A 20077-nucleotide genomic window follows, 5' to 3' on the forward strand; every position below is an offset into this window, starting at 1 on the left:
CAAATCATAACCATCTTCATTATCAAAGCTATCTTCGGTAACAACATTACCACTAATACCATCAATCTCAAACAGTCTAGAACCATCAATTGTATTAAGATCATGTAATATATGGTACCTCTTCTCCGTCGTTTGCTATGTGCTCTATCATGCTAGGAATTGAATTGGAAATGGAATACAACGAATGGGAATTCCAGTTAACAGTAAATCAAATTCCTCTCATTGAATGAGATTTTTTTTTTTTTTTTTTCTAGGTCAAATCTCATTGAATGAGAGTTTTATCCTGAACTACAACGTGAAACATGGATAAAGTAAACATCAAGACAATAATTATTACACATGAAAGCCGAATGAAAGAGCAATAGAACATCCATCGGAACTTCAAGAAAATGAGTTAGAAGCAAATGAGACCCGATGTAAACAAACAATCCACAAACAAATAACCTCACAACAAATTCCACAGACCTAAAAATCAGAATTGCAAAAATCTTTAGCATAATATACAATGAATCCCACACTCCATAAATCAATAAAAAAATCTGTAAAATTAGTAATTACCATAGAAATCTTCAAGGCCTGACTATTTAGGTTCTCCAGGAAACACGTCTCTACAACACATATCTTTCTAAATAGCCAAACAATATTTCAACAATCCATTGACATAATCATCCCTTCTTGAGATGAATCATGAGTCGATCTAAAGCCAAATATATGATAAATATGATTTTACCGAGATCACATCGGAAGAGGACGACGACAACTAAAAACGTTGGGATTCAAAAAAAAAAAAGGAATTATCATTCACATTTAAAATCAAAAAATTCAAAAATAACCCATCAAAGTAATAACCATCGGTTCCAGAAACCGCGAGTAAAATCAAAAATTGAAGATAACTTTAAATATAAGAGTTTATGTAGCCAAGTCAAACTTACCCATCAGAACACTCTTTTTCATCTTCACCTTCTAACCTTAGTACAATTGGTTTGGTATCCAAAACCAGCCTTCAAATCAGTTTACTGACTGGGTTCTAAAAAGCTAGAGAGAATCAGGAAGATCAATATGAGTTAAACGAAATATGGACAGTTCAATGAGGTTAGAGCTATAGGATTCACCACATCCCTAGATTTTTCTTATGTGAAGAAAATATTCAAAAGTTCACCCAGATAAGGAATCAAAATTATTATCTTTGAGGGAATCAGAGAAGCAAGTAAAAAAAAAGATATTTGAATACAAATAACGAACAAAAATTTGAACGAAAATCTGATTGACCGGGACTCAGTAAATCATACCTGTAATTCCAAAAATAGAATTGGTGATTCATCTCCTCTGAGAACGAAATCAAATATCAAAATCACGGAGGACATCTTTTGTACTTGAAAGTTGGTGATTCATCTTCCATTGGTACGAAATCAAATATCAAAATGATGGAAAACACCCCCATGATTAACCCGATGAACAAAATAAGTCCCGAAAAGAAACCCGCGTGTTCCATGTTTAACAACGGAAGCAAAGAAAACTAACCGACCAATTATCTGTTTTGTTTTCACAGCGGCGAGACATTTTGGATTTGAGATAGTGAGAGAACGATAGGGTGTACAGTGGGGTGCATTCTTGAATTTTCATTCATAGACTTAGAATCTTCGCCAAGCGTGCGAGTAGTAGGGTGTGCCCAGGAGAACTACTGCCATTGATTTATCTTTTTGAGGACAAATCTGGACCAGCCCATGCGATTGCATAAACAAAACATAAATTGTTCCATTATATAAGTTACCGGAAGATCCAGGTATTGTGTACCCGTTCCTTAGATTAGTGGTTATTTATGTGTTTATGAGGCCTAACGCATGCGTAACTAATATCTACTGATATTATTAGATTAGTGATTCATTCGACCTCCGCCACCGCTTCCACAACATATTATCGCAACTAATATCTATTGATATTGTTTTTGTTTTTATCAAAATTATTAATAGAAATACAAATTTATTAATTTAATTAAGAGAAATTTTATAATGAAAAAATTAATAGATTATTTATTATGAGCAATTAATAAATCATTTAATATCATCAATTAGTGTGAAACACTAATTAATTAGGTATTTATTATATTAATCATTTACTATAATTATTATATTAGATTTCCGTTAATGGGTCATTAAATGTTAGTTTAATGGGAGAAATGACAACCATAGATTTATCAACTGGGAGATGAAATTTTAGCCACCACTTACACGTGCGACATGAGGGTGTGGTTAGGAGAACTACAACCGTAGATTTATGTTTGTGAGGACAAATCCTGTCATTTAATGAACACATTTAATAATTAATTTTTCATGATAAATGTTCATTTAATGAATCTAATAAATACATATTTTTATTAATAAATAAGTTATTAAAAAATAGAAATCATTTAATGAACGCCACACGTACGAGATGTAAGGGGTGGTCTGACGAACCACAGTTCTTGATTTATCTTTATCTGAACAAATGCTGATCACCACTAACAAAGGTAAACTTAGCCTAGATTTGTTTTGTACTAATGATGTGCAAATAAAAGGTGAGTACATATCCAAGTTTGTAAAATGGCTTCATTCCTTGGTATTCCGACAAACCCAGTACATAAAATAAAAAAGTCTACAGCTTCGGCTCTTGTACATCTTGAGACAAGTAAATTCAGTATAACCAGGGATGGTTCCAAAAATTTTCTTAGAGTAGGCTAGAATATCAATGATTGTCAATGTGACCGAAGGCCGCGACAAATTTTTGGGAACGAGTTACATAATTGGTGATTAACTGAAATTTCCCTATAAAGTATTAGATAAGTAGACATGTATAAAATCAAAATCTGCGAATATTAATCTCGAAAAGTGATCTAAGAATGGAAGTTATGGTTTATAGCATGAAAAATGAGAAATAAAATGGATGTACCAAACAAAGTTTTATGATTTAAACAAGATCTAGGGTTAAAAATTATTTAATCTACAGTTACAAGGACTAATATGAATAGAGGTGAGTTAAATATTAATTTTTAAAATATTTCCTATATAAAAAGTTTATTTGACCGAAAATAGGGATGGGCTATAGCCCGGGTTAGCCCCTTGCTAGGTCCGTCCCTGAGTATAACTGAAGCAAATTAAGAGAGGATGGCTTAATATAAAGCATCTTCGAAGCTGAGACCCACTAGTGGATCCAAAGTTTTAGATGCATCAAGGAAGTCCTTTGTCACCATTTTCCTACATGCACAAATTGCATATATATTCCAGCCACCATACACACATTATAGATATCAGCTCTATCAGCTCCTAACAATGAAAATGAATAATACATAATATAAGTACTGCACTGGTGGTGACGTCAGTGGGGCTCATGATTAGGACGTCCCACATTCAAGTTGAGAAGAAGATAAATAAATAAATGAAACTGATTGGTTTTGTGTGACGGGAAAGCAGCAAGTGGGCCGGCTACACTTTGATAAGGAAAGAAGAAAAGACTGACAATATATGATGGAAGAAAAAATCTCTGACGCGTTGTGGAAAAGGTGAAGACTTGATGTAAAATGGTGCACCAAAAACGGTAGCATTATACGGTATGAGAAATGTTACCCCACTGTTCTGCGGGAAGCTATACCCTCAAGCGATTTCTTTAATGCTTAGATGATTAAATTGACGGTTGGATTCATGATCAGAAAAGGACCCATCATTTTCCTTAATAGTTCAAGGATGTCAGATATGGGATTTAGCATCATCTAACGATAAATATACCGTTTGAGCGGGACATCACTGCTCGTACAGTGACAAGGAAGATAGATGGCTTCACACGGGACCCTACGGAGTACGAAAATCGAACCACTGAGAAGTCATCGTCAGTCTGTTAGGATACTCAATTTACCCTTGCGAAAATCACCAATTTATTCTTGCCGAAAGAAATGCAACAATTTTAGGGTAATCGTGAAAATGATCAATCTACCGTTGCCAGAAAAAGTGCAACAATTAGTCGCAAGAATGACCAAATTGTCCTTATCGGAAAAATGCAACAACCGTAATGGTAACTACGAAAATGACCAATTTAACCTTGCTGAAGAAAGTGCAACAAAATATTAGGATGACAGTAAAAATAACCAAATTATCCTTTCTCATAAAACTGCAACAATCTTACGGGGACCACAAAGATGATCAAATCACCCTTACCGGAAAGGGTGCAACAATTAAAAAGATGAAAATGAGTATCAACATTTTTATTTTCCAAAGCCTACAAAAAATTAAGAAGATTGCAATAGGCACTAGAACATGTCAACCAATTCTTTAGTGTCATGACCTCGAGTAATAAAGGTTGGTGACACTCAAGTATCACGTCTCACTGTAGAAAAAATTAAGTTATTTCCTAGGTCATGACTTTGGAGTAATGACACTGGACTATAAAATATTCAAAAAAAAATTATATATCTTCCTAGTAGATGCACCCTTCCCCTGTATAAATTAAAAAGATGAAAATGAGTGTCAATATTTTTATTTTCCAAAGCCTACGAAAAATTAAGAAGATCGCAATAGGCAATTCTCTAGAAAATGTCAACCAATTCTTTAGAGTCATGACCTTGAGTAATCAATGTTGGTGACACTCAAGTATCACGTCTCACTGTAGAAAAAATTAAGTTATTTCCTGAGTCATGACTCTGGAGTAATGACACTGGACAATAAAATATTCAAAAAAAATTTATATATCTTCCTAGTAGATGCGCCCTTCCCCTTCCCCTCCCCCTTTTGTATAAATTAAAAAGATGAAAATGAGTGTCAATATTTTTATTTTCCAAAGCCTACGAAAAATTAAGAAGATCGCAATAGGCAATTCTCTAGAAAATGTCAACCAATTCTTTAGAGTCATGACCTTGAGTAATCAATGTTGGTGACACTCAAGTATCACGTCTCACTGTAGAAAAAATTAAGTTATTTCCTGAGTCATGACTCTGGAGTAATGACACTGGACAATAAAATATTCAAAAAAAATTTATATATCTTCCTAGTAGATGCGCCCTTCCCCTTCCCCTCCCCCTTTTGTATAAATTAAAAAGATGAAAATGAGTATCAACATTTTTATTTTCCAAAGCCTACAAAAAATTAAGAAGAGTGCAATAGGCGATTCTCTAAAACATTTGAACCAATTCTCCAGTGTCATGACTTTGAGGAGCAAAGGTTGGTGACACCCAAACCCAATGTCATGGTTTTAGGTACTCACTTACACTGAAGAAAAAATGTAAGTTATTTACGAAAAAACCTATTTTTCCTCAGAGTAATGACTCCAGACTCCAGAGGCATGCCATTGGGAAACAAAATATCCAAAATAATCAGTGTTCACAATTTTTTCGGTCTTAACGGTCAACAATTTTGAACAGTTAAGGATACACGCTGTAATAAGAAGACGAACCATGAGTTCACCCGTAACAGTCGTGGTCTGCTATGTCAATTTATTCCGTTAATTTGGCGATGTCATTGACAGAAAAGGGTATATACGCTGCATTAGAAAAATTCAGAAGTAAAGGGACAAAGGTTGTAGAACGTAGTTACACATCTTTTGTAGGAAACAAGGAAAACAATACCTAAATCATAGTCTATTTAGAACGAATTGCTGATGCCATCGGTTGAGTCCTCCATTTATATTCCCAGGCACTTGATCTTTCAAGATCTGAAACATAACGATATTTGAATTTTTAGAAGCCTATACAATTTTAGCTGAAACCAAACCAATTTCATACTGAATTCTTCAGTGTCATGACTTTGAGGAACAAAGGTTGGTGACACTCAAACCCAATGTCATGAAGAAAAAATGTAAGTTATTTACGAAAAAACCTATTTTTCCTAGAGTCAGGACTCCGTAGACATGACACTGGATAATAAAAATACTCAAAATACTCTCAGTGCTTAGTATTTTTGAAAGATAGTAAGCTTTGAATACAAATTTCAACCAAACTTCTACTAGACAAATATAAAGCACACTGAACAAATTAACAAATAAAGCTACTGAGAGAATTATTTTCTATACCTGAATCTTTGGAATCGGAACTAACAGAGAAGTGAGCGAGTAATTCAGAAGACGAGTCATATTGAATATATCCCATACGTACAACGCTCATTTCTTCGTGACAACTAGTAACTTCAAGCACTCATCTGATCACATCATCATGGTTGGCATGACTCGCTTTTCACGTCTTTGTATAAACCTTATGAGGGACAAAACAAAGTTTTCAAAAATTGCTTCCATGAAAGAAGATCGTTGTAGAATAAAAGAACAAGCATAATGCAATCTTAAACCTTACCTGTAAACATCCATCTTCGCATCCAACTGCTCAATCCAAGAAAAGAATATCAAACCACAATGACACTATCATTTGGAGACCATTCGACATCCGCTCAGTCTAATGAGTCAACAGGAAAATCGTCATTAATCTCCCATGTGTGACAAGACAACAAACTAATATAGTATTTACAAGACATGCATCCACAGATTCAAGCTTACTACGCAATATGCTCTTTACATACTCCATAAGCAGTAGGATTCAACAGCTAGCACATGATGTAATTCATGAGATCTCCTCCCGTCATTCCGAGCTTTACTCGTCTTAAAAAGTTGAGTAATATCATGTACAAACTTAAGAAGTTTTTCCACTGAAAAAGAGCCGACCTGGACCCTGGTAGACATTTAAAACTTACAAATCAATACTACACAGCTAATAATATACGAACAATAACAAATTCATATAAATTCTTTACTTGTATATTTGGCCAGACCTGCTCATTAAGAAACGTTGTCAGCTGTATTTCAAAAGACATAAGGCACTAGCTATTGACATAGTGCACAGACTGACATCTCCTGTTGATGTTCTAACTGCAGCTTTCTCTAACTGTGCAGTAGAGAGGATAAGAGGGCCATTAATGTTCACCTGAATAGTCAGCTCTTCAGTTTACTCTTCTGCGGCTCTGCCGCATCTTTGTCCAAAGTTTCATTAGTAGATTCCGACAACATCTCAATCTACAATAATAGAAAAAAGGTTAATTACAAATAACTAGTGCTCGAAAATAACGTAACAGAATTCAAATAAAGGGAGCTAAATTAGGACCCCAAGAAAATACAAGCGGAGCGGAGCAAAGCAGAACCAAAACCAAGCTTCACAAACTAGTCTGGCTCATCCACATCATAGAAAAACTCGTTTTTCTTTCTCTCTGCAGAAATCAATCCTTGATGGACTTAATAAGTACAATGGACTTCACCGTTGACTAAATATTTAACATACATAGCAAGCTAAACTTGGTTGAGCTCCAAGTTCACTGGAATAACTTGGATCTCTTTCCTTTTATTTATTTTGTTGCATGAAAAGTACTATATAAGGCGTGGATCATACAGTCATGTCCATCTTGCCTATTGACCTTACACTTGCAAGAATATTCACTGGAATCCTAAATGTACCGAGGGTAATATTCTGCTTAATGACCCAGTCGATTGAGTAGGAATCTGCAATAAAACCTTAAAAGTATAAATGATAGTCATATTTTTCTTAATGACCTAGCCGATTGAGTAATATCTTCAACGAAACACTCGCTGCACCAATGTTGGTCATATTCTGATTAATGACCTCGTCGATTGAGTAAGAATCTTCATCAGAACCTATGAGGTTAAACTAAGTTTATATACGATGTATTCATAAAATTATAAAAAAAAATCTGGTCACAAAAAAAACATGATTTTTGAACGCACTAGGAAGTGAATCTCCGACGAAGCAAACTAAAACAATGTAAATTCACCTGTTGATAGGCATCTAATTGATTTTAAGAATCTCCATACGAAGCTGCACACCAACAGAAAAACCAAAATATGTCCTCTCAGTTAAAGTTACCTACTTAAATCAAAGCGAAACAGATCGGAACAGCTTTTTGAACAAGGGAAATCGGGTAACCTGTATAATCAACAGCTAATATGAACTCAAGCTGAAAGTTGCTCCCAAGGAAGTCAGAAACCCTATAAAGACTTTCCTCGGTATAGCTATCCATAAAATTTGTGCCTCAAGACCCTGTATAGGGATGATTGAACCAAAACTGAGTTTAATACGGATGTCAACTCCGAAAAGTGTAAAACTTTACAGCTCATCCTCATAAACTACCTTACTCTGATCTCCATGTTTGTTTTTGTGAACTAACTCCAATTCTGCAACTGACATGTGGGTTTCTCTTGAACCCTAGTAAGAGTGAAGTTATATAGTATAGGGTATCCTATATACATGAAGAACAACAAGAAATTTCTTACCCTATAAGTTTGTGCTTGTCATTGCTATTAAAGTCAAAACGCTGAATCACCAAACAGGTTTCTGCATCATATTAAGAAAACCAACATTAGTAAAAGATGAAATTGGTAAATCTGGGAAAGGGTTATAAGCCTACAATATTGGAAATAATAACACGCGGGCTTGCCTTGACATGAAAGTGTTGCAAATTTAGATTTGTACTCTTCCAAGCAGGATTCAAATAATTCTTCACCACTTCAGTTTCATGAACTGCAATACACCCGTCTTCTTCATATCTAGAGATTCGGAAGAAAGGGTCCTAATTTTGTAACCAATGAGCTTGAAAGAACTAGATAGTGGTACATTTCTGTAGTAGCAAGCATCTTTATAGGTCCGTGGCATATAGTATATTACGACCAAAAGGTAACAAGGAAAAGTAATTAATAAAATATTTAAACAATAACAGAGCACATAACCATCAGAATAATGGAAATTGATACCATTTATCAATACCTTGTAATCGGGCACCCTGATGTACTTTAGAGAAACAAACAAATGTTTTCTGGCTTCACATCGGTATGAATAAGTCTTACACTCAGCAACCCAGGCCCCAACTCCCTCGGTAAGCAAGTCAGAAGTTGTTTCTTACTTCATCTCTAAACCCGCTACCAAGTGCTCATCTCGAATCCTATTCTTGACCAGACCAGATCTAGCTATGATTCCACTTCTTACCATCTCAACTCTAGCTCCAACTCTACTTCTCATAATTTGATTTTCTGATCCAACAATGCATGATGCACCTACAAAACAGTTATGAACTGAAAAATGTTATGATTGCTTTTGAATTTTACTTCTGATAACTACTTTATATAACCGCTAAAAAAATGCAGAAAGCCAAGCATATAATGATGTTTTATCAGACCTCTACAAGGATAACAATGTCTAATGACAATGCAGCAAGCAAAGAGTTATGTTTACTAGCATTCCAATCAAGAGAAAAAATTGAAAAATCGTCCGGACCAAAGAGCCTTAAATTTAACAAAATCCTATTGGTCTCAGCACCATTACTGCTCCGGAGTCTAGAACTACTACGATTTGCATAACTTAGAAGAACATCAAGTGAACAAGTTCTAAAATATGAATACTATACCAAAAGAAACTAAACCTCAATAATAAAATTGACCTAAAACTTAACAAAAAGAAGGAACTAAATAAGATAACCTTCATCTTCAACGGTGACGGTGAATCACATCTTCCCTCTTCTTCTACCTATGGGTTAGGACTGAAAATCAGTATGTTGAGCAAATCAGGGTATGGAGTAATCCTAACTTCGTAAGAACCAAGCAAAACACAACTGAAAGCATACAAAACAAGATCAAAATAAAAGAAATCCAAACATGATCAAGACATTATCCAATAAATATCAGCAACATACTACTGAAGTATGTTTCCTATAACAACACCTTCCTCGTATCCCCAGAAACTACCGAGGAGCATGCTTCCCTCAACTGCTATCAGTAATAATAATAAATCAACAACAACTTCAATATCTGTTTTGTGACCAGTACATTTGCAACTGCCCAATACTAAAATTGAATCAGTTGAATCAAATACCAAAAATTAAGATAAACAAACACATAATTAAACCTTAATTACAATTTCAACAATGAAACTTCCAGAAGAAAAAAATAAATAAAATCGGACGAATCCATACCATCTGACAGACCAAAAAGGACTGAACTAGGGGTAACATCAGATAATGATAAATCAGGAGAGAATCAACAAAATCCATGAAAAGTTGCTCAAACACAAATTTGAAATTGAGAAAAATTATACATTTGTAAAATCTGAAATAAGATACTCACTCTTCCTAGATAATTTTTTCAGTGTTTCATGAGAAAAAAGTGGCGAATCAGGTGGTAATCCGGATGAAATTGACGTTTGTAACCGTTGGGTTAACACTTGGTTTTGTATCGGCTAGAAAAACAATTCAAGGATCAAGGATGATAGTCTTTGGATGCCTACAAATTTTATGCAATGAATGACTTTATGCACAAGACTTGTTTACATAGAGAACATTGTCTACATAAGCATATGCAGTTACAACACCACGTGTAAATAATATTTGTGCACATAGTATATTGATTTGTGCACATTATCAAAATGTCCACAAGAATGTCTAAAAACAAACTTTGCATCCAACCATCTCATTTTCATCCCAGCCAAAAATATCCGATGATGTAAGAGTTGTAACATCTTTTCATATATATGCATTGATTAGGTTCTCTCATAATTATGATCATAAAATTTAAACTACACATTATGAATTTACATTGATCGGATTTATTTCTTAAGAAAAAAATTAAATTAATGCGACCATATCAAGCCTTCCTTGGTTTTGTATGTCTGTAAAAAGTCAAAAGTGGATCAAAAAGTTACTTTTGAAAATAAAATAAGAACACATAAGAATTGTTTATCAAGTATACATAACCTGACTCTAAGATCGAAACCTGGCTAGAAGTGGACTACTATAAGTCAGAAATTTGGTAAGAACGATGAATCCATCCATTTAGAGGTGAGATTCCTTCGGAATATTCCCGAAATCTTAAACAAACCATATTATAACATGTTGTATGTATACCCTGGCTCCGAGATCGGAACCTGGCTAGAAGTGGATTACAATAAGTGGAAAACTTGCTAAGAACGATGAATCCATCCATTTACAGGTAAGATTCCTTCGGAACATTCCCTAAACCTTAAACAAACCCTATTTTGGCATATTGTATTCACACCCTTGTTCTGAGATCGTAACCTGGCCGTAAGTGGACTACTTTAAATCGGAAACTTGGTAAGAACGATGAATCCATCCATTTACAGGTAAAATTCCTTCATAAAATTCCAGGAAACCTTAAACAAACCCTATTCTGGCATATTGTATGCATACCCTGGCTCCGAGATCGGAACCTGGCCGGGAGTGGACTACTATAAGTCGGAAACTTGGTAAGAAAGATGAATCCATCCATTTACAGGTAAGATTCCTTCAAAAATATTCTCTGAAACCGTAAACAAACCCTATTATGGCATATTGTATGCATACTCTGGCTTCGAGATCAGAACCTGGGCGGGAGTGGACTACTACAAGTCGAAAACTTGGTAAGAACGATGAATCCATCATTTACGGAAAAGATTCCTTCGGAATATTCCCCAAAACTTTAAACAAACCAGCATATTGTATGCATAACCTAGCTCCGAGATCCAAACCTGGCCGTGAGTGGATTACTATAAGTCGGAAAATTGGTAAAACGATGAATCCATTCATTTACAGGTAAGATTCCTTAAGAATATTCTCTGAAATCTTAAACAAACCCTATTTTAGCTTATTGTATGCATACCCTAACTCCGAGATCAAAATCTGGTCGAGAGTGGACTAATATAAGTCCGAAACTTGGTAAGAACGATGAATCCTTCCATTTACAGGTAGGATTCTTTTGGGATATTGCTCGAAACCTTAAACAAACCCAATTCTGGCTTATTATATGCATACCTTGGCTCCGAGATCAAAACATGGAAGGGAGTAGACTACTATAAGTCGGAAACTTGGTAAGGACGATGAATCCATCCATTTACAGGTAAGATTCCTTCAGAATATTCTCTGAAATCTTAATCAAACCCTATTTTGGCATATTGTATGCACACCCTGGCTCCGAGATCGTAACCTGGCCGTGAGTAGACTACTATAAGTCGGAAACTTGGTAAAAACGATAAATCCATCCATATACAGGTAAGATTCCTTCAAAATATTCCTAGAAACCTTAAATAAACCTTATTCTGGCATATTATATGCATAGCCTGGCTCCGATATCGAAACCTGGCCGGGAATGGACTAGTATAAGTGGGAAACTTGGTAAGGACGATGAATCCGTCCATTTACAAGTAAGATTCCATCGGAATATTCCCCGAAACCTAAAACTAATCCTACTCTGGCATATTGTAATCACACCCAGGCTACGAGATTGTAACCTGGACGTGAGTGGACTATTATATGGCAGAACCTTGGTAAGAACGATTAATCTATCCATTTACACGTAAGATTCCTTCGAAATATTCCACGAAACGTTAAACAAATCCTATTCTAGCATATTGTATCCGTACCCTGGCTCGAGATCGAAACCTGGTCGGGAATAGACTAATATACGTCGGAAACTTGGTAAGAACGATGAATCCATTCATTTACAGGTAAGATTCCTTCGGAATATTCTCTGAAACCTTAAACAATTCCTATTCTGGAAAATACTTTGCATACCTTGGCTCCGAGATCGAAACTTGGCCGTGAGTGGACTACCATAAGTCGTAAACTTGGTAAGAACGATGAATCCATCCATTTACAGGTAAGATTCCTTCTGAATATTTCCCGAAACCTTAAACAAACTCTATTCTGGCATAGTGTGTACATACCTTGGCTCGGAGATCGAAACCTGGCCGAAAGTTGACTACTATGAGTCGGAAACTTGGTAAGGACGATGAATCCATCCATTTACAGTTAAGATTCCTTCGAAATATTTACCGAAACCTTAAACTAACCTTACTCTGGCATATTATATTCACACTCTGGCTCCGAGATCGTAACCTGGACGTGAGTGGACTATTATAAGTCGGAACCTTGGTAAGAACGATGAATCCATCTATTTACAAGTAAGATTCTTTCGGAATATTTCACAAAACCTTAAACAAACCCTATTCTGGCATATTATATGCATACCCTGGCTCCGAGATCGAAACCTCGCCGGGAATTGACTAATATACGTCGGAAACTTGGTAAGAACAATGAATCCATCCATTTACAGGTAAAATTCCTTCGGAATATTCTCCGAAACCTTAAACAATTCATTTTCTGGCAAATACTATACATACCCTGCCTCCGAGATCGAAACCTGGTCGTGAGTGGACTACCATAAGTCGGAAACTTGGTAAGAACGATGAATCCATCCATTTACAGGTAAGATTCCTTTGGAATATTCCCCGAAACCTTAAACAAACCCAATTCTGGCATATTGTATGCATACCTTGGCTCCGAGATCGAAACCTGGCCGGAAGTGGACCAATATAAGTCGAAAACTTGGTAAGAACGATGAATCTATCCATTTACAAGTAAGATTCCTTTGGAATATTCCCTAAAACCTTAAACAAACCATATTCTGGAATATAGTATGCATACCTTGGCTCATATATCGAAACCTGGTCGGGAGTGGACTACTCTAAGTCGTAAACTTGGTAAGGACGATGAATCCGTCTATTTACATGTAAGATTCCTTCAGAATATTCCCCGAAACCTTAAACTAACTTTACTCTAGCATATTGTATTCACACCCTGGCTCCGAGATTGTACCCTGGACGTGAGTGGACTATTATAAGTCGGAACCTTGCTAAAAACGATTAATCCATCCATTTACAGGTAAGATTCCTTCAGAATATTCCCTAAAACCTTAAAGAAACCCTATTCTGGCATATTGTATGCGTACCCTGGCTCCGAGATCGAAAATTGGCGGGAATAGACTAATATACGTCGGAAACTTGGTCAGAACGATGAATCCATTGACTTTGGTCACCAGGGTACGCATACAAGTAGTTAAAAACGATTAATCCATCCATTTATAGGTAAGATTCCTTCGGAATATTCCCCGAAACCTTAAATTAACCTTACTCTGGCATATTGTTTTCACACTCTGGCTCGGAGATCGTAACCTAGTCGTGAGTGGACTATTATAAGTCGGAACCTTGGTAAGAACGATGAATCCATACATTTACAGGTAAGATTCCATCGGAATATTCCCCGAAACTTTAAACAAACCCTGTTATGGCAAATAGTATGCATACCCCGGCTCCGAGATCGATACCTGGCCGTTAGTGAATTACTATAAGTCGGAAACTTGGTAAGAACGATGAATCTTTCCATTTACAGGTAAGATTCCTTCGAAAATATTCTTTGAAACCGCAAACAAACCCTATTATGGCATATTCTATGCATACCCAGGCTTCGAGATAGGAACCTAGCCGGGAGTGGACTACTACAAGTCGGAAACTTGGTACAAACGATGAATTCATCCATTTACAGGTAAGATTCCTTTGCAATATTCCCCAAAACTTTAAAGAAACCAGCATATTGTATGCATACCCTGGCTTCGAGATCGAAACCTGGCCAGGAATGGACTAATCTACATCGGAAACTTGGTAAGAACGATGAATCCATCCATTTACATGTAAGATTTCTTTGGAATATTCCCTGAAACTTGAAACAAACCCTATTCTGGCATATTGTATGCATTCCCTGGCTCCGAGGTCGTAACCTGGCCATGAGTGGACTTCTATGAGTCGGAAACTTGGTAAGAACGATGAATCCATACATATACAGGTAAAATTCCTTCGGAATATTCCCTGAAACTTTTAAACAAACCCTATTCTGAATATTATATGCATACCCTGGCTCCGAGATCGAAACTTGGCCGTAAATGGACAACTATAAGTCGGAAACTTGGTAAGAACGATTAATCCATCCATTTAAAGGTAATATTCCTTCAGTATATTCCCCTAAATTTAAAAGAAATAATATTCTAGCATATAGTATGCAAACCCTGTCTTCGAGATCGGAACCTGGCCGGGAGTGGACTACTATAAGTCATATTTTTGGTAAGAACGATGGATCCATTCATTTACAGGTAAGATTCCTTCGGAATATTCCCCAAACCTTAAACAAACCTTATTCTGGCATATTGTATTCACACCCTTGTTATGAGATCGAAACCTGGCCGGGAGTGGACTACTATAAGCCGGAAACTTGGTAAGAACGATGAACCATCCATTTACAGGTAAGATTCCTTCAGAATATTCCACGAAACCTTAAACAAACCCTATTATGGCGTATTGTATGCATACCTTGGCTCCGACATCGAAACCTGGCTGTGAGTGAACTACTATAAGTATGCAACTTGGAAAAAACGATGAATCCATCCATTTACAGGTAAAATTCCTTCGGAATATTCTCCGAAACCTTAAACAAAATCCTACTTTTGCATATTGTATGCTTACAATGACTCCAAGATGGAAGCCTAGTCGAGAGTGGACTAATATAAGTCTGAAACTTGGTGAGAACGATGAATCCTTCCATTTACAGGTAAGATTCCTTCGGAATATTCCCCGAAACTTTAAACAAACCCTATTCTGGCATATTGTATGCGTACCCTGGCTCCAAGATCGTAACCTGGCCGTGAGTGGACTACTTTAGGCCGGAAACTTGGTAAGAACGATGAATCCATCCATTTACAGGTAAGATTCATTCGAAATATTCCCCGATACTTTAAACAAATCCTATTCTGTCATATTGTATGCATACCCCGGCTCTGAGATCGAAACCTGGCGGTGAGTGGACTACTATAAGTCGGAAACTTGGTAAGAACGATGAATCCTTCTATTTACTGGTAAGATTCCTTTGGCATATTCCACGAAACTTTAAACAAACCATATTAAAGCATATTGTATGTACACCTTGGCTCCGAGATCGTAACCTGACCGTTAGTGGACTACTATAAGTCGAAAACTTGGTAAGAACGATGAATCCATCTACATACGGGTAAGATTCCTTCAGAATATTCCACGAAATCTTAAACAAAACCTATCACGGCATATTGTATGCATACCCTGGCTCCGATATCAAAACCTGGCCGGGAATGGACTAACGTCGGAAATTTGGTAAGAACGATGAATCCATCCATTTACATGTAAAATTCCTTCGGAATATTCTCCGAAACCTTACACAAACACTATTCTGGCATATTATATGCATAACCTGACTCCGAGATCGAAACCTGGCCGGGAGTGAACTAGCATAAGTCGGAAACTTGGTAAGAACGATGAATTTATCCATTTACAGATAAGATTCCTTCGGAATATTCCCAAAACCTTAAACTAACCCTACTATGGCATATTGTACTCACACCCTGATTCCGGGATCGAATCTTGACTAGAAGTGGACTACTATAAGTCGGAAAATTGGTAAGAACGATGAATCCATACATTTACATGTAAGATTCCTTTGGAATATTCCCGAAACTTTAAACAAACCCTATTCTGACATATTATATGCATACCCTGGCTCCGAGATCGAAACTTGGCCGTGAATGGACAACTATAAGTCGGAAACTTGGTAAGAAGGAATAATCCATCCATTTACAGGTAATATTCCTTCAGTATATTCCCCTAAATTTAAAAGAAACAATATTCTAGCATATAGTATGCAAACCCTGTCTTCGTGATCGGAACCTGGCCGGGAGTGGACTACTATAAGTCAGAAATTTGGTAAGAACGATGAATCAATTCATTTACAGGTAAGATTCTTTCGGAATATTCCCAAAACCTTAAACAAACCTTATTCTGGCTTAGTGTATTCACACCCTTTTTATGAGATGGAAACCTGGACGGGAGTGGACTACTATAAGCCGGAAACTTGGTAAGAACGATGAATCCATCCATTTACAGGTAAGATTCCTTCAGAATATTCCACGAAACCTTAAACAAACCCTATTATGGCGTATTGTATGCATACCTTGGCTCCAAGATCGAAACCTGGCCGTGAGTGAACTACTATAAGTATGCAACTTGGAAAAAACGATGAATCCATCCATTTACAGGTAAAATTCATTCGGAATATTCTCCGAAACCTTAAAAAAAATCATATTTTTGCATATTGTATGCTTCGATGACTCCAAGATGGAAGCCTAGTCGAGAGTGGACTAATATAAGTCTGAAACTTGGTGAGAACGATGAATCCTTCCATTTACAGGTAATATTCCTTCGGAATATTCCCCGAAACTTTAAACAAACCCTATTCTGGCATATTGTATGCGTACCCTGGCTCCAAGATCGTAACCTGGCCGTGAGTGGACTACTCTAAGTCGGAAACTTGGTAAGAACGAAAATCCATCCATTTACAGGTAAAATTATGTTGATGTCATATTTATGAAGTTCAAAAGACAAGTTTTATACTCCGTAATCTAATTTTCTAATACTATGATCATCTGTTATGCGGACGGATTTACCTGAGAAGGTCCGAAACTCTTGTTTGCGTACCTAGTATGCGAAAGAATTTACCTGAGTTGGGTCCGGAACAACTGTTCGCGTACCTGGTTTATGAATAGACGGTCAAGACCAACATCCTGAACTGTTGTTCGCATACCTGGTTTGAGAACTCAGTGGTTATGTTCTAGAATCGGTCACGTATGTTCATCATACCAATGAACTAAAGCGTTTATGATATAACGAACGCATTCTTGAATAATATACTTTGTACAATCAAGAATCAAACCGATTTCGATTTAATTGGTTCATAAATATTTCTATGAACTGATAAAAAATTGATCAACTTCATTGAAACACAAATTGATTCATTTGATTATCATTCATGATTGATTGATCTTCATATTTGATCTAAATGTGTTATATGAATATGGCTACGCGAGAAGTGTTCATGTTCATGTGGCTAATTTCGATTAACTATTGTTCAGCCAACATAATATACACGTTTGGGTACAGTATATCCATATCTAAATATATGTATATTTCATTTGTGTGTAACAAGATAAGACCATCATACGGTGGAGATTGATTGCTTTATTTCTAATTAGTTAGGGTTTCATTTAACATTTTTTCACTGCAAATCCTTCATATTTACATGGATTTGTATTCTTGGAATCGGTTATACCGCACTTCCATACAAGTTTAGAATTGGTTCTCATGTATTCCAAGACTACTATGTGATTCATCAGATACCAAATCACATACATAGGTTCAATCGGTTCTACCGATCACTAAAATCGGTTATACCTAAATATGGAAACCCTTGTGATCGGTCACACAAGTTACTAGGACCGATCACCAACTATACATGGTATTGCTTATGATCGGTCACACCAGTTGTCAGGACCGGTTACACCAGTTACCAGGACTGGTTACCAATTACAAGGATCGGTCACATAACGCTCGTGATAGGTCACACCAATTACTAGGATCGGGCATACCAATTACAAGGATCGATCATACCATTACATAGTGATTACTTAGGATTGGTTACACCAATTAATAAAAACTAGTCATACTAAATCATAAGTCAAGCATTGTGATTAGTTATACCAATATACATAACATATGTTAAGATTGGTTCTACCATCTCACACATGTTGGTCATCCGAAGATATGCAATAAATATCCGGACCAATAAGCCTAATGATTTCCCTTTCGATTCAAGAAACAAGTTCATGAATGTACTTTCTTTAGACAAATGTAAAAAATTGTTTCCTAGGATGAAATCTTCTCCATAACCCATTCACATAATCATAACAATATATACAAGATTATGTTGATATCATATTTAGGAAGTTCGAAAGATAAGTGTTATACTCCGTAGTCTAATTCGCTAATACTATGATCATCTATTATGCGAACAAATTTACCTGAGAAGGTTCAGAACTTTTGTTTGCGTACCTAGTATGTGAAATAATTTACCTGAGTTGGTCCGGAACAGCTGTTCGCGTACCTGGTTTGCGAACGGCCGATCAAGGACAACATCCTGAACTGTTGTTCGTGTACCTGGTTTGGATACCTAGTATTTTTATAACTTGAGCCTAGAATTGTGATCTAAAGCTACTTCATGACCTGTATGACTAGTCGATTTTACTTCATAATCTACGAGACTAGTCGAAATTCAAACCAGAAGCACAAAGAGAAAGCACAAAAGCACAAAGAACTTACCTTGATCCGTCCAACAATTTTATACAAAACTAAATGACAACCATGTTTGCGACAAATATATCGGGTTTTATATTCATAACCAACTATCAACATGTTACGGGTGAGTTCAGTTTAAAAACCAAGGGTTCATCGGATACGGGCGAGTTCGGGTAAGTCGGGTGAGTTTTGTGCAGCTGTACAACAATAAAAAGAATTCGTATGACTAGATAGATATAGATTACAGCCGTTGATAAATTTTGATCGTACGGCTAATTTCTCTTCCTCAAAATTTTCACGAAAAAAATCAATTTTCCTCTCATACATCTTCCAAAATTCACTCATCTCCCGTTCCCGCTCCATTTCCCCTTTCCCCCCTAATTTTTCACCTTCCTGTTCTCTTTCCCCATCCCAATTTCTCTATTTGTCCATATCGCCCTTAGCTTTTTCAGATTGAGTTCAATTTTATTCTGGTTTTGTTCCCCCAAATTCCTCAATCTCTTCTAGAAATAACCTAAATCTCTTCAGCCAAATTCCTCTTGAATCTCTTCTAGAAACAACCTAAATCTCACAAGGGTTTGAAGATGACTCTATATTAGGGTTTATTTTGTAATTATTATTTGTTGTTTCCAGGTTAGGGTTTCTTTTATGGTCTATTTTCTTCCATTTGTTAGTAGCCTGAAAAATGTTTTTCTTTCTTGTTTAAATCTTTGTGAATAGATCTAAAAGTAGTTTTTTTTCGTCGATTTATTGGTACTAGTGAATCAGTATATTTTGAAGTTGCTTCTGTTGTATTTGGTCTAAATTTAGGGTTCTTATTATAGGTTTTGGTATGAAATTATGTCTTTGACACCAGGTCATTTGTTTTTGTTGTTTGAAAAAGGGTTGTTGTAATTACAACCAAAATTAGGGATTTCAAAATCCCGTTGGATTAATGATGTTGTCTTCTACATATTTGATTTCTGGGTTTTTCAAAAGGTTTTTTTCTTCTTCTCTTTCATATCTGCAGTAAGAAACCATAGTCTTCTACTTTTTAAAGTG

General features: G+C 36.2%; 2 long non-coding RNA genes across 9 annotated transcripts; both read right to left on the bottom strand.

Annotated features, from left to right (window-relative positions):
- Positions 1-5323: 5323 nt before the first annotated feature.
- LOC113276521 lies at positions 5324-8349 on the bottom strand. 8 transcript variants are annotated; one of them, XR_003324433.1, is made up of 9 exons: positions 8144-8343; positions 7940-8053; positions 7788-7831; positions 6777-7017; positions 6505-6676; positions 6305-6403; positions 6031-6208; positions 5588-5673; positions 5324-5502 (listed from the first exon to the last, which is right to left on the bottom strand). It is a non-coding gene; the product is annotated as an uncharacterized LOC113276521 (long non-coding RNA). The 8 variants fall into 8 exon arrangements; XR_003324431.1 differs by having other exon boundaries at positions 5481-5673; positions 8144-8218; positions 8287-8349; XR_003324432.1 differs by adding an exon at positions 7106-7208 and having other exon boundaries at positions 5481-5673.
- A 107-nt stretch (positions 8350-8456) lies between these two features.
- Positions 8457-10310, bottom strand: LOC113276522. Its single transcript, XR_003324437.1, has 3 exons — positions 10129-10310; positions 8777-9063; positions 8457-8646 (listed from the first exon to the last, which is right to left on the bottom strand). It is a non-coding gene; the product is annotated as an uncharacterized LOC113276522 (long non-coding RNA).
- Positions 10311-20077: the final 9767 nt, after the last annotated feature.

The sequence above is a fragment of the Papaver somniferum genome, chromosome 4 (assembly GCF_003573695.1).
Source record: "Papaver somniferum cultivar HN1 chromosome 4, ASM357369v1, whole genome shotgun sequence".
NCBI lineage: Eukaryota > Viridiplantae > Streptophyta > Magnoliopsida > Ranunculales > Papaveraceae > Papaver > Papaver somniferum.